This window comes from Xenopus tropicalis, chromosome 8 (genome assembly GCF_000004195.4).
Source record: "Xenopus tropicalis strain Nigerian chromosome 8, UCB_Xtro_10.0, whole genome shotgun sequence".
NCBI lineage: Eukaryota > Metazoa > Chordata > Amphibia > Anura > Pipidae > Xenopus > Xenopus tropicalis.
In genome coordinates, this window is record NC_030684.2 from 85696580 (window position 1) to 85713064 (window position 16485).

The window sequence follows — 16485 nt, forward strand, 5'->3', positions numbered from 1 at the left end:
ACACAAGAATACATATTCCTCTAAAATGAAATAGTATGTCATAACAATCATAAATTGCACTCTAAAATTATTGAATTTTTCATAGTGTTGAATAGGATGTTAAACAAAACATTACATTATAGTATTGTGTAGGTGTGGGTGGGTAAAGGTTTTGTACTACTTTACTTCAGGCATAGGGTTAAGCCAGCTAAGGGCTGGTCCTGTTTTGCAGTTGGTAGGGGGTGTTGTGCCTCTATCCAGATTAAAGTGTTTTTCTTGTACTTCTATAGTCAGGTGACAGATTTCTCTAGTCTATAAAAAAGATAAGTGATCATGTGATCAGTCTCTTCTGACCCCACATTGTGGTGGCCATGGTTGGTGCTGAAAGGGTCTGAGATGGAGGTAGACCTCAGTAGGAGAAGTCAGTGAGAGGACAATCTGTATTAGCTCACTCAAGGAGTGAGAGATAGAATAGGTGTAGTAAGTCTAACAGCCATAGAATCCAACTAGGAGACCAAAAGGTTTACCCTGTGGTGCCATCTGCCAGTATAGGGATTGAACTGGTTAGGCTTGGGAATAGGATACTCCTGGAGTAAGGAACCACTGTGAGCATCCGCTAGCCCTGGGCACTAACTGCCCATTTGTTTTAAAACCCGTTATTGTGAGATCAAAATCTGTGTGTAAAGTTAGTTGGGTTAAACCCATTACAGTAAGAGCCAACCTGAGAAAGAGAGTCCTTTGTAATACAAGTTCTACCAGGAACTCCAGAGAGTTGCAAGCAACTGAGTCTATGTTGGGTAAGAATAACGAAGGTCCTAGTTTCCATAAAGCACTCCATTTTCTAAATTGTTTTACTGTATCAGTATTTAGTGGAGGATCAGGTAAACAATTAGCAATGTTTGAGAATGTAAGTGGGACTATAACACTGAAGGTATTGGCATTTCAGACTTTGTAATAACCTAATATTGTGCACAAGCATTAATGCAAAAGCAGGTGTTTGTTTTGCACCTGTTGCAGGCCTGGAGCAGCATAGCCTGGAGTCAGCAGATTGTCTAATGAATTCATGGCACCCCTTGCTTACTAGGAAAACTTACACTTTGTTTTCTGTATAGTCTTGAAATTTTAAATAATTACACCATTGCATGCCAAAAGAGTTACACTGCGTTTGTCTCTGGTGAGAGAATCCATTATTTATATCACCTCTGCATAATTTATACTGTAGAAATGGGCAATGACAATGCGAATTTTGAGTTAATTACGAGAACAGTCATTATAAACTGACACTGTTTATGTTCATCATTATAGGGAACCTGATCTGTAATTAACAACCTAATGTAATTAACAACTGATAAAAAGCTGCAGGGAGGAAAGAAATGAAAATTTATTGCAACACCACAAGACAACAGCTAAGACCATAATCTGTTTTACTTCTTTAACTTTTTAACTAATCCATCTGCTTTGTAGCTCTTTTGTATGTCAGATACTGAACATTTGGTGTTATTAAACACTTTTTCAACAAAAGCGTACAACAAAGAGTAAAATTAAAAGCATACACAACAATGGGCCAGAGGGTCACAGGGTGACTGAGATGCAATATGAATTCTTGGTAAAATAAGTTAATAGAAATATTTATTGCAAACTGAAGCAAGTTTATGGCTACATAGTTCCCTTTATCATAAGCATCTTCAAAGGTTTGCCACTGGAATGTCAGAAATGATATATCAGCTACACTAGTTGCAGTAGACTGCACACAGTTATCAGTTGCTGCTTATTGCTGTCAGTCAGCATAGTCTAGTCTACATCTAGCATTGACCTATGGCTAGCAACAGTGACTTTAAGCACATCGTTCCCCTAGCTACAATCTTGTAACATGGTGTCCTACAAGATCTTGAGTTACCTGACTGACTAGTACTGGCAACACCATCACACACACAAACATAACTACTTATCTGGCAGATGGCCTGGGCAACAGGGGGGCTCAGGTCATCAGGTCTGATATGTCCTAGTCCCCACCCTCAAACTATCCTCACACTACCTACACCCACTGGGCCTACCTCTGCCCAGGCTCTGAGTTCCATTCACCTCCTTCAACAGGTGGGATCCAAAGAGGCAGAGCACATGTTGGCCTACCCCTTTAATGACACCTTCTGGCCAGTTGCTGTTTAAAACCTTAGGGGACTGCCTGAAAAAAGGTCAACTAAACCTGCAGCCCTTTACATGCATAAGAGAAGACTACCTTTAAGCCTTTGCAGCTCACATGTAAGTCAGCCTCAGATGTAAGTTCTACCTTACTTTTGAGCTAGGCTTACATTATGCTTCACCAATTTGCACACTTAAATAGATTTTGCTGTTCAGACAACTTTAGTAAAAGCTGTCTGAGAGGTTCTTTGCCTAGCAGTTCTTTTCATTACAGAAGCATTTATGAGATGTTAGAATGCTGTGCTATGAAATGTTCAGCTGCATTAAGTGGTTGATTTTGAGATGAGACAGACTGGTGATTTTGAGATGCTTGTTTCATGAAAATCTATATTTGGTGGCACATCATCTGTTAAAAGTTTCCTTTAAGATAAACAATGAAGTCACCATAATATTATGGCATTCATCATACATCTTGCTCTCAGTAACGCTGAATGACTGACAGGGCAACACATAGCAACACGCATGTAATTTACTGTACTTACAGAGATGGGCATGAGATGAATAATGGAATGAAAGTGAAGGGAAAAACTGCATATCTGTTCAACTAGAAGCATTTAAATGTGAAGGCATATTCTGAGCTCTCTTCAATAACATTCGCATATCAGCAAAGGTTTAAGTGGCACCAGCACCAATATAAAAATTGCTTCAAGGTTAAAGGCTTTTTGCACTATTCACTCAATTTTCCCTGCTGTAAATAAAATGAAAATATATGTGACATTAAAGTAAATAACCCCATTCTAGATAGACCAGGCACAGCCAAGCGACAGTGCTCAAGATGTTGTTAAACTCATATTCCCACCATATGTCTGGAAGGTCATTTCTGATCTCCCACTATGACAGTAAATCAGTCGCTCAATTTGCTTGAAAGCATGGCCACTTTAAGGTACCAGTGGGCCTGGGGCAAAGATCTCATTGTTGGGCTCCCACTACCCTGAGAGGGGATGTAAAGTCAAATACTAAACTTAGTGTTTATATATATATATATATATATATATATATAGCCCTAAGATAGGAAAGCACTATATAAAGCACTATATAAAAAAATTTAGATGGCAAAGCATTTAAAGTAGGGTTAAAACACAGCTAACTGAAGCTCTGGATTCCTCAGTGTCTGCAGCTGAATGAGCAATGGGCATGTTTTACTTCCTGCTGGTGTTTCACTTTTTTTTCTTTTTAACTTGTATAGAGCAGTCCCTGATTATTTTTTTTCAAGTCTTCATTAAAAAAAATAATTTTTAATGAGTTTATATTGCAAATGTATTTTATTTGGTCTTAATAACACACAAGGATTATGATTTTTGACTTTACATCCCCTTTAAAAAAGGTGAACAAAATTTCCCATGACAACATTGATAAACATAAGGACTGAGAACCAGCAATTGTCTTTGTACAGAAGACACATAGATAACAGTTAGTAAGCAGAAGAGCCCAGGCTGATATCCCACCAACAAAACATACTGGGCCATATATTCCATTTTAAGTCAGTGTAAAAAGCTTTATGTATATAAATAAATTGTATTATAAACATTGCAAATAATGGTTAGATAAAATACAATGCTCATTCTTTATAATGCCTCCTAATGAATGAACATTGTTGTTATAGTAAGAGCAGTGTTAGGTTAAGCAAGGGCATTGTTGATTATTTATTAGTATAGCCTTGATTCCTAGTTGAGTTCATTACTAGAGGACATTAATTCATTCATTCAATACATGGAGAATGTGGGTGTGACTAGAACAAAGTAGTACAGAGAAGTACCACGCTACCGTAATACAATAAACAACAATAAAGGTTTTGAGTAGTTTTAATTGAAATAAAAGTTTAATTCCAGCTCTTCTGGCTGGGTCATCTCTATGACATGTTAGAAAACAAAGAAGCAGTGAATACCTATGCTTCAACTAGTTTATGCATCCTTTTTACCCCTGCTTTTCTGTTATTTGCCGGTCACACAATGTAGATGGTTGCAGTGAAGCTTTATTTAAAAATAATCACTCTTTATGCAGGTAATAAAATATTAAACAGAAAAGGCTTTATGAAACATATTTTTCTATTATGAGCTGCTGCCAGGAATCCCTACAAGCCTTCTGTGAAGAAAAGGACACTTTACACAAAGATGTTATAGATGTATTCTGCAATATTATATACTTTAGGCAAATCATATACTTTGTTACTGACATATATGCCTTTTAACCTGTTAACATGTGTAACTTACAGATATCCACATATTTAGTAATGTGCTGTTTTTCTTTGCTATTAATTTTGACTAATAATGCATCCTAAAGTCTTAGTTATTACAATTTGTCTTCTTTACTTTATAACGGATTCAAGGAATGAAAGTGTTAATGTTCTTCTGCTTCTGAAACGACAATAGCTGCAAATCCTGTGCTTGCACATTTGCTCCAGGAGACCTATGTTCTGAAAAATATTCCTTGACTATGCAACTGTAGAAGTACTTTGGATAATAAGGTTCGCTCTCTCTCTCTCTCTCTTTATATATATATATATATATATAATATTGTATTCTCCTCATTCTATGGACCTTTTCTCAATAACTCTGCCTTAGGCCTTGTTTCTCTTTGTTCTGCCATAATACCTTAATCCTGTGCATTTTGCTCTAAGTGCATTGTGACATTCACAGAGATGATTCAAAATAGAGCCAATACTTTGGAGGCATGAGAAAAAAGTTTTCAACTCTTCATTTAGGAATCACTGGCATAATAATATTGCTAAACACAAACAGCAAAAAGGCAAATTTAAAAAAAATGTTTACCAACTCTGTGTATTCCAATATACCGTTACTACTTTTATATAAACACAACAGGGGTCATTTATGAACATTGCAGCAACTGTGGCTACTTTAAAATGAAAGCAACTTAATACATTAATTAATATCATTTATTAAAAGCACTTGCAAGCAAAGACACTCCTTATAGTTGAACTCAGCACCAGTGTGTCCATCCTGCCCCCTCATCTGAATCACATGCAAGTGTGGCTTTTCATGCAGAAGAACCCAGCAGCTACCACCACCTTCAAGCTGGCAGTGATTCCAGGATTCCTTCTATGGGCTGCAACAACAGGTGTAACATGCTGGCACCCAGTAAATCACACATACATTTCATAATAAAACAGACCACCAAAAATGGCACAATCCCTCTTTTGACTGATAAAGCAATTATGTCTGATTTATAAAGACATGCGCTAGAAATTGCATTGGCTTAGACGCATCACATGCAATTACATCAGACACAGATCAGTATTGGCATCAATGATGCTGGAAATGTGGAAAAAATGCTGGCTTGCACTTTGCACACTGCACTTGAGTACATAAATATAACCTAGTGCACATTTTGGGGATCAGCCCTTCTGAAAAAGAAAGAAATAGCAAGGGGCACATGCACAACAGCTCTGGTGTAAACCTTTGACTTTTTGCTGTATAATTCATCTGTGTTCATGTATCTTTGTTATTAATTCTCCAGTCTAACAATCACAGTTTTTCTAGTGTCATGCATTAGTGTCTAGTGTCATGCCTTTAAGAATGGACACTGATGGCCAAAGACCCATTTCAACGTAATTAGCCTTGTTACTAAATAACCATGTTTCTGTTTTATGAAAGATATGTTAGGTTAAGGATGAGGATTGTAGAGTCATTTGTCTTGGAAGCAGGGTGAAAATTTTGTTTAAGGTCTAACTAACTACTGGTTCTAATTCAAAGCTATTTTTTCAATCGTACTCTAGATCTCTAGATGTAGTTCTAAGAATTGTTTTGATTAGATAATGGAGGTGAACTGACCTTATATTCACCCACCTATATCTCAGCTTTGTATCTTAATATATTGTGTTGCATTATCAGTCACTGACCAGGTCAAAGGCAATCCAACTCTCCCTGTCTCTCGTGCTAATGATGTAAGGTGGTTCTTCTCACTGCACAAGCAATATAAAGTAAAAGATTTAGACATATGCTGACATGCTGCCTGTTTGCGCTGAAAGACTTAATACTAAGTTTTGTGCAGATAATGGATTAGTAAGGTAATGTCCCTGAAATCATCTGAGAACTAAAGAAGGCAGGAAGTGCATTTGGCTTTTTGATAACAAGACCTGGAGGAGAAGCACTCCATGCTGACTAGTTTTCTCATGCACACTGAGCAGCTCAGTCATATCTGTGGAACTAAAGCTCAGTCAGAATATAGTCCACCCCCTAAGGATACATTATACAGCTCCCATCCCTCCCTTGGAACTCTTGAAAAGATAAAAATTTAAGTCAGTGGCATTTTCACAAAAGCGGAAAGGGACAAAGGTTTCTTCTATAACTGGATGAGGCATAAATAAAAGGATATATATTCTATATTCTTTAGCCTGTATTATGAAAGGCAAGTTAAAAAGAGCAGAGGGAGGTTGAAATGCATGAATTAATTGTTCCAGTGTAACGGCTGCTGGGGGAGTAGATGGGTTTGCAATGTCTGAAAAACCTCCCTGTGATGTCTTAACACTCTGAGTACCAGAAGATTTTGAAACCAATTACAATTACTGTTTCTGTGTCTGTAAGCCCTTGGCTTACTTAGTGTCTAGAGCAGCGGTCCTCAAACTACGGCCCGCGGGCCGGATCTGGTCCCCCCAGGGGAATTTACTCGGCCCCCCGCTGCGTCCTCACCCCTGGCAGCGGAGAGCGAGGACTCAGCGGGGAGCAGGACGGGGGAGCTGAGAGGGAGGACAGATGGCAGGTAGGACTCAGCGGGAATGAAGGGAGTGCTGGGGGGCAGGGGTAAGGGGGAAATGTGACCAGGTTGGGCCACATTTTGGGGGGTGTGCTGTTGATGGCGGTCCGGCCCCCCAACAGTCTGAGAGGCCCTTGATACGGCCCCTTGGGTCAGAAGTTTGGGGACCCCTGGTCTAGAGAGTAAAATGATTCACATTTGTTACAAAATAACAAATACATTTAATAACACCATTGGGGGTAAAGCAGGGATTTTATTTGAGCAGTAATTTGATTGTCTTTATTGTACCATGCATATAAATGGTTTCCAGGTCCTGTATCCTGTAATGCTTTCTACTCCACTTTTATTTCAGAAAGCTCATTGCTACTTAATGTGTTTTGGCAGTGAAAGAGTGCAGTAAAACTGCCCTTGCTCACATAGTGATTTACAAGGTTTTCACAGGCACTGTAAAAAAGACAATTAAGAATACAGTTTGTTTCCCAACTGCCTGTGAAAACAGCCCATAAATTGTGGGAATAAAAAGCACAATAGATTGTGTTATTTTTATTATTTATGTCTTTTTGGGAGGTTTATGGGAAATCCATATCTGACAGAATTCTTCACATTAAACTTTTAGCAGCAAAATAGCAGATCATACTGTATGTGATGGGCAGCGTGCATGAATCAGTCAGATTACGTGGGCATCACAGTTTCTTCAAGCACTTTGCCTTAAGGTGCTATGTATAATTCTGATTACAAAAAGACAATGTGTTGCAGCTAAACTTCATGAAAACAAAAGCATGAAAAATACTGTCTAAAATACTTTAGAGAGAAACTATGCTATATTTCTAAGAAGAATTTATGTTTCCCTTTTATATAGAAAATAAGAGTATAGGGCTTCTTTATTACAGGCAAGGTGAAAAAAAAACAGGTGTGCTTGACCCCTATGAATTATGCCCTGCCATTGGCATATGTAATTGTTTGTGCTTATTTCTGGGAGCGCCTTTGTATGTATGTATGTGTGTATATACTGTATATATTTATATATAAAGCGCTACTTATGTATGCAGCACTGTAGACCTGATTGCCAACACTGCACACAAGCATAGTGGCACCTGGCCGATACATGGGTTACACATACCCCCTTATACACCTGTTCTGTGTACATAATTGGTTACATAGAAATTAACCAGTCCAGGGGTATACAAGGTGCTTCTGACCCTGCAATTGACACCTGCAAAAGTTCCAGTGAACTGTGTCCCCTTCCATGTTACAATGTGTTATCCATATCTGTATCTATACGTGCCATGCTGCTTACATTGGCCCAGCTGTTCATCAGTAAATTACAGGGGGTACTCCAGAAATAGCTATTGGGTGGGAAGCGGGCAGGCTATCAGCATAATGGACATGGCTGGGGTGGATCAGGGGCATGGCTATGCTTGCTCATGGGTTTTTCTTTGTTGAAGTTCCATTCTACTTGTTGGCAGGGCTCTCCATTCCGAGGTCCTGAGTGACCAGTGGGCTAATAATTGGGATCCACTGGGGGAGGGCTCTGCTAATTTTGTTATGTGATTACTCATGGCGGCTCTGCAGTAGGGAATGCATTTAATAAGGTCCAAGCTCATAAGCAGAAATGCAAATATGAAGACAATAAATATTCTGTTCACCTTCAAATTTATCTTTTAATATTAAACTAAGCATTTAACAATACGCTTAAACTAACCGCACATGAAATCTTTGTGCCCAGATTTTTATTTACAGTAACTCCCAATAATATATGTAATGCAAAGATAACAGTTTTCTCTGAGCAAACTCTCTCTTAAGTGTTAATTTATGAATAACACCTTGCCATATTAAAAATAACCCCACAGCAGGACAATATGAGTTCCTTGTGCCATGGACCCAAAGACTGGATCAAATCTATAGTGAGCAGATGGATAATTACAAATGCAAATGAATCATAACTTTTATTGAAAATGGACAAATAAAAAAATGTTATTCCAATGAACACACACTTTTAATCCACCAATATAGTTTGTATACTTAACGGATTACTGAATCCAGGATTTGTGCTGCGATTCTGTCAAATCTTTGGATTAGGAGCAAATTTAACCAAAGATTTACAGGCACAGCGTGTAAATTGTGAGTTTTAGTTTAGAATCCCAGTGCTGTGCATACATGTTTTTATGAATCACACACAATTGGAGTTGGCATCTTTAGAGTGAGGATGACGCCACTTCCAGTTTCACAAACGCATGCAGCATCAAAAGAGCATCAGCATCCTATTAGGCACAAGTCAGCACTATCTACTGACACAAGCTCCTGTGGGAAACCTGAAGGTCCAAAGTTTCCCAGTGTCACTAGGCACACTTGCACTCTTTGCATTACAGCAGGCTAGACAGGTATAGTGATGTTTTAAAGCCATGTTACTAGCTCTTGACCATTGAATGTGACAGTTTCTGATGTATAAATGATGTAACATTTTTATTCGCTAAATGAAAATATGCAATTTGAAATGTAAAATTACATGGCAACTTGACAAACAAGAAAACATGTTAGTAATGGGACTCCTTTTTGTTTGTTCTCTTTGTTACACATTCATCCTTCATAGTCTCTTCTTTCCACATAACATTTCTATTTCTATGTCCAGTGCCTCCTTGTCTACATCACTTTTCTCTGTTTTTTACCAACTCATTGGACCATATTTCCATATTTTTTGTCAAAGTACTATATAATCTTTGCTTGCTGCACATGCTCAGGACTGTACAACAATATGATTTAGCTAAGGCCATGGCTGGTCAATTGCACAAAGACCTTGTATAAATCTTAATGCATTAGTGCCCCCTATGGTAATGGAGGACATCTGGTAAAAGAAACAAAAAAGAGAGGCCAAATGAATTAGATGTCTGAACCCACTGGAAGTTCTCATGGTATCCTGGTAGAACAGTCTAGACATAAATCCATCCACATTACTGCCTCTTGCATCCTATATTTAGTATTTCCCATTTATAGTAAGTGTGCTTGCCTGGCATCCATAGTATGTTGTTGAGTGTTCCAGTTGTTCCCAGTTATTCCTGCTTCCCCTGCTGTTGCATATGGTCACTTGCTGCCTTCTCTATGCTAGTACTATGCACCCCAATGTAACCAGTCATATTATGGCCAATCAATAATTTTGCAATAATCGTAAAATCTATTTAAATACAAGACAACTCATTTCAAAAAGCAGTGTTTGTAATATTTTTATTTTAGCTACATTGCCAGAGGCAAATTAAAACATATTGCAGGCATTAGCCCTGGAATCTGTTAGACGACTAAATAATACAAAATATTTCCTTCTCAAAAACCTGCAAAACATATCTTGATTTGCAAAGCTCAGGGTTTGCAATATATGAATGAGACAACATTTTTTTTACCTTGCTTGTCTTTAGTAACTCCTGATGAATATGGTCGGTTAGCATATTCTAATGAAAAAGCACGTAGTGGATAATGCAGGAAGCTTTTCTGATTGTATCATAAGTTAAAGTATAAATGATATGCACTCTGTTAGCAAAGTTGGCAGAAGTTTTGTCTCCACAACTCCTTTTATAAGAAAGAAATTCTTTAAACAAAGCTATTTCAGATTTTGTAAATTTTTACTTAAGAAGCACAAGTAATTATAGTTATTATTTTGTGTATATTGGCAATACACCAAGCAGCTCTGGGGAAATGCATAGAATTCACAGCTACTTGAAAAGTCAATTTATTTGAAGGTCCAGAACAAATAATGTGTCTGCCTTGAAGTTTAAGGGGCCTAATTCTAAATCATCAACAACAGCCAAAAAATTATCAGTATCGTAATTTTTTTCCAAATTTGTATAGGCTTCTATCGACTGAATTGTTTATACTGTAATAAGTAGAATTTCAACTCCAGTTTTCTTACTTCAGCCTGCATATAATGAACTTTAGCTAACTAAGAGACTTCTATCTCTTTCACACTGTTGATAATCTGGTAGAAGTAGTTGAAATGATGATACAATGACAGTTTAAGCTTTATAAATAGGCCATTTCAACACTGCCGGAACCCAATAAAGTTCATTATAAATAGTGCCCTAAAAGTCCACTATTTAAAGTAAAAACAGAAATTACTGGAATGTGCAGCAATAATTCCACAGAACTGGTAATTTTCCAAATTATTTGAGCATAATCAGCCAATGTTTTCATGTAAGACATATTGCTGTCTGTAATATCTGCTTACTGGGAAACTCACAATATCTCTTTCCTAATGTGGGTTTGTGATAATAGGCAGGCACTGAGGGGTTGAACTTGACGGACAGTTTTTAAACCCTAAATCACTGTGGGACTAATAGTTTAATAGACAAGTCAACAGTTTTTACCTTTTTTCAAAATAAATAATGTTGGTGTTTCTTCAATTTTTTATTTTTATTAGTGTGGTGCCACTTGTTAAACAAAATCTAATCCAATACTGAGAGCTATAAGACCAGTTATCCAGAATGCCTTGGACCTGGAGTTTTCCAGAGAAGGAGTCTTTCTGTAATTTGGATCTCCAAACGAAATAATAATTTAAACATCAATTAAACCCCACTGGATTGTTTTGCCTTTAATAAGGATTAATTATGTCATAGTTGGGATCAATTACAAGGTACTGTTTTATTATTATAGAGAAAATACATTTCAAAAAGGTAAATAAATTGCTCATAATGGAGCCTACAGGAGAAGGCTTTCCTGTAATTCAGAGCTTTCTGGATAATGGGTTTCTGACTAATAGATCCCATACCTGTATAAGGATTAAATTAGTAATAAGATTCAAAAACTCACTGGATATTCCTGAGGCTTATCTTCCCAGAACCATAACACAAATGGCTTTTACTATGTTGTTGTTGTTTTTTCAGTTCACACAAACTGGAAATTTCACAAAACTTGAATGTTTGCTTATTTATTAAATAATGTGAATCTAAAAAAAATTGACTGACTAAAGCCATGAAAGAAAAAAAACTCAAAAGCATTATACTCATCATTTTCAATGAGTCTATAAACTCTCAAAAAAAATACAAAATTCAAAAAACTTAAATTTAAAGGAGAAGAAAAGTCATTTTGGCATTTGACTGCCAATAGATTTGCCACATTAGTGCCACCTACTGTAGAATGCTATATTTATTCTGCAGAAAGCATTACCATACATTACCATAAAGAGCCTTAGAAGCTTTCACTATTTGTTTAAGATTGCAGCAACCATTTTAGCTTGGTTTTCTGCTGTATAGCTCCAACCCTTATAGCTCAGATTACACATTCCTAAGGGAGGGGGGAGTGAGTTTTATGAATTCTTATGGGAGGAGGGAGGAGGGAGGAGGGAGGAGGAAGCAGGAGAAGGGAGAGAGGAGAGAACTGTGCAGACTCTGGCCCTAAGAATGAAGGATTTGTCTGAGAGAGGAAGTCTGATACCCAAGAACATGTTTACAAAATAGGAGACAAGAAATCCTGTGTTTCTTTGAATAGAGGACTCAGTGCAGCGTTTCTGTGAGTGCTTATGGCTGTATTTACATAGACCTTTCTGATAAAGCTTACTTAGTTTTTACCTTTCTTTCTCCTTAAAAAAAAGGCTTATATTTTGCCTAGGACAACTGCCAATGACTACTACATGAACTAACAAGCCTATAAATGCTGAAGTTTCAATTCAAGTTTTCCAAAATCATGCTAAGTCTGAAAGTTTTGGCCGCCGCTTACGAGCGCTCAATACGAAAAAGTCGCGACAAGATACGAGCAAATCGTAATGGCTACGAAAAACTCGAGTTTTTTCTCGAAAATCGTATTGGTAATGAAAAAGTCGCGACAATTTCCGAAAAGTCGTAAAGGCGCCGAAAAAAATCGCAAAAAATACGAAAAAGACGCAAAATGTTCGTTTTCCAATCGGAATTTTTCCAATTCGGATTCGAATTCGTGTCTTAGTAAATCAGCCCCTTAGTGTTAGTGGTTGTATATATAGTTTATGTATGTGAGTGTATAGATTGGTAGGTGTGGGTTGTGTGTGCTGGGTTTACTTGGATGGGTTGAACTTGATGGACTCTGGTCTTTTTTCAACCCTATGTAACTATGTAACTATGTATGTCTCAAACTTTCTTTCAGTGACCTGAATCTATCAATCTACACTAAACCATTTTATTGTTTAAGTGTTGACTAAGCGCTAATACGACTTGCTCATAGTCTAGATTAGACTTGCAATATAATGGAATGTCATGGATTAAGATATATTAAGGAGCTCCTGTGTTTTGATTTGTAATATGCATATATCTCAGTTGCTTGATTAAAAGAAATTCTTTCTTTCATTTTGATGTTACAAAAGAACATATGTACATATCTTACTCCTGCCACTACTTTATGTGATTAGGCCATAACACTGCACCAGAAAAAGACTAATAAACCTCCCACACAACTGATTTCCCACTGATGTCACAGTTGCTGCTGATCTGCAACTACAGCTCAATCAAATGTTCTACAGATATCCAGCTAAGGATACATAACCCAGGATTTGCTTGGTGGTAATGCCCCTCTTGTAATTTGGAATCCGGTAGCCTGATCCCCTTTGCATTAATAGTACTGAGCAGGGCCGGAACTAGGGGTAGAAAAGAAGAGGCAGCTCTGGCGATTAGGGGGCGCCAGACAGGAGCCTCCCATGCCTACCTCTAGTCCTCCTATTTTGCATTGCACCCACTGCTTGTCATTAGCGGTGGGGGCAATGACCCATCGCATTGCACCCCGCCGAACTGCGCATGCGCCAAAGCACGGGGGGTTGCGAGGTGGCCGTCCGGGTTGCCTAGGGTGCCTGGTCGGCTTGGCCCGCCCCTGTTACTGGGAACTGGGAATTACAGTGCAGTGCCTCCACCTAGTGGGCACTGAGGAACACACCCCAGGGGAATTCCACTAGGAAATAATCACCAATAAGCAACAATATGCTGCTTGGGAGTTCTCTGATCCCCCTACAATATAATAACAAATAGTGAATTAAATCCATTGTCATTGGCCACTAATTAATAACTAACTAACTGTATTTGTTTGTTGGTTCGTATAACATCTGTCCATATTAATCCACTGCGGTATACTCTAACTTGCTAAAATGAAAATTAGGTAATAGTAGAACAGGTTAGAATGGCTATAAGGTGTTTGGTCTTTTTACAAAAACTTTAAATCAAACTCTATAACTCATGAAGTGAATAGCTTTATTTCTTCCTAAAAGTACTTCCTGAGCTAGGTTAAATCATAGTGTTTTATATACTGCAAGTCTTCTTATAATCCCCTTTCAGGAAGTAACACTAGGCCGGATTTTCTATTTGTGTAGAGGGAAATAAGATCTGAAAGTCCTCAGGGGAGTGATGCTTGTGTGCATCTTTGGAAGGGCAATGAGGCTAAAATATTAGCAACTTTTTTTCAATTTCACAGAGCAGTGCGCCCCACTTCCTGAATGGTTTCTGCATGCAGTTAATGGTCCGAGGCTGTTTTAGGAGGTAACCTCCAAGTCTAGTGTCCTGGCCTCGTACACCTCCGGGTTTCAATCCAGCATCACCGCACAGATCGTAAATTCAAAAGCACAATAGAGAAAACTCTCATAGTCATAAATGTCTAATCCAATTGATTACACATGTGTATAAGCTCGACAGTGAGAGTCTACGGTCTTTCATCTAGTGACAACAGCACAATGCAAGCAGTTTGTATAGCATTCACCAAGAGCAAAGGCATAAAACTAGCAGCTCTATTTAAATAATGCAGATCCACCTGAGATTTACTGAGACATGAGATAGAGTTGTGGAGGTAATATTGTGCTCAGTCGCACTTCCCTTCCAAGGTTTTGGACCAGAAAAGGTTTATGGCTTATTTTAGTAAATCTAATGCAACACAAAAAGGATTTAATTTTCTATGTGGCACTTTGAAAGCCAGACAGAACGAGCAGATGCTGCAGACTAGAACCCTCTGGCTAGAGAAGGGTAAACCCATAAACTCTGCAAAAAAATCAGCTCGTGTAAGGTTATCATCAAGGCAGTAATCAAATGAACCTTGATAAAATGTAGCAAATGAAGTTCACACAACAAAAGGGGGCTGTGTTGTTTTTTAGATGCTGAAATGAACAGGCATAGCAACAGAATTTAAACTAAAACTTTGCCTATCTGTGTGCAGGCGAACCTGGCAATATGCCTGTGATGCTATTGTTTTACAAAGTCAAATTCAAAATGCTTCCCAACAAACTGGTTTATTGCACTGATCTCTGTTGTGCATTTGTACATTCAGCACTGCAGTATATGTCAGTGCTTTCTAAATATGCGTTAATAATAATAACAACAACTCGCAAAGAAATTATGAAACAAGGACATTTAACAAATTTGAAGCACCTGATTTTTCAAAAAATGCCCTGGTGCACAGTAAAGGAATTTGAACTCATAAGAAAAAAGACCAGGAACCATGTATGTACAACTGATGTGTCAGTCCCTGTTTGGGATCTTTCTCAAACATAATAAATAATTTTAGGAATAATAATAATAATAATAATAATAATAATAATAATAAATATGCTATAAATGGGTATGTCCTATCAAAAATCAAAACAATAAAGAAAGATTGTTGTGACAGAAATGTATATTGCTGCAACACCAAAAACCCCTGCAAACAAACCCAGAAAGCTAGCAGGAATATAGGCTGCAAAATTCATCATCAACAGTGTGAAAAAAGACTAAGTGCATTTCTTAGATATCAGTAATAACTGATAGATAACGAGATTAATAGCAGAGTAGAAAGAAGGAACAGCATTTCTTTTGCATGAAAGGTAATCTTGTCATTAAGGCTGATCCTGTACATCACTGGCATTTTTCTAAGGGCCTTGGAGCTGCATCATGGCGACCCCTGTATACAGTAAGTTATGACTTTGAACACCCATTAATTGAACAGCACTGCAAAATATGTTTGTGTTTGATAAATATGCGCTAATAAATAAATAGGCAATGAGTCAAAAATGAAAAAATGCTTAAATAGGTAACTATATGAAATAATGTAACAGATTTTGGAAGTCTAATTTTGGGTGTAAATCAGTATATATTTATGTATATATACAACCCATTTATAGCTGGGATGCTGTGTAAAATGTAAACAAAATGAGAATGGGTTGATTTGCAAACCATTTAAACGCTGTATTTAATTGCAAATAGTACGAAGACAACTTATCACATGTTAAAACTGCGGCATATTACTGTTTTTTTGTTTTTTTTAAATGATATGCTTATTTTGAATTTGAAACATGCTGGATAGCGGCATGTTTCCCACTGCGTTGCATCAGCTCTTCTTAGCTCCACTCCTTTTATTGCTTTACAGCAGGGGTAGGGAACTATGGCTCGGGAGCCAGATGCGGCTCTTTTGATGACTGCATCTGGCTCGCTGCCAAATCTTTAATAAAAAAAATTAACTGGGGGCGTGGCCTGCGCTCGGCGGATAGAAGACATGTTCTAAGCCTTAAAACACATCTTCTTTCCGTCAAGCGCAGGCTACGCCCTCCTCTGCATCGCATCCGGCATCCTTGGCACCCACCCTACCTTGCCCCTGCGCTCGGCGGATAGAAGACATGTTCTAAGCCTCTTCTATCCT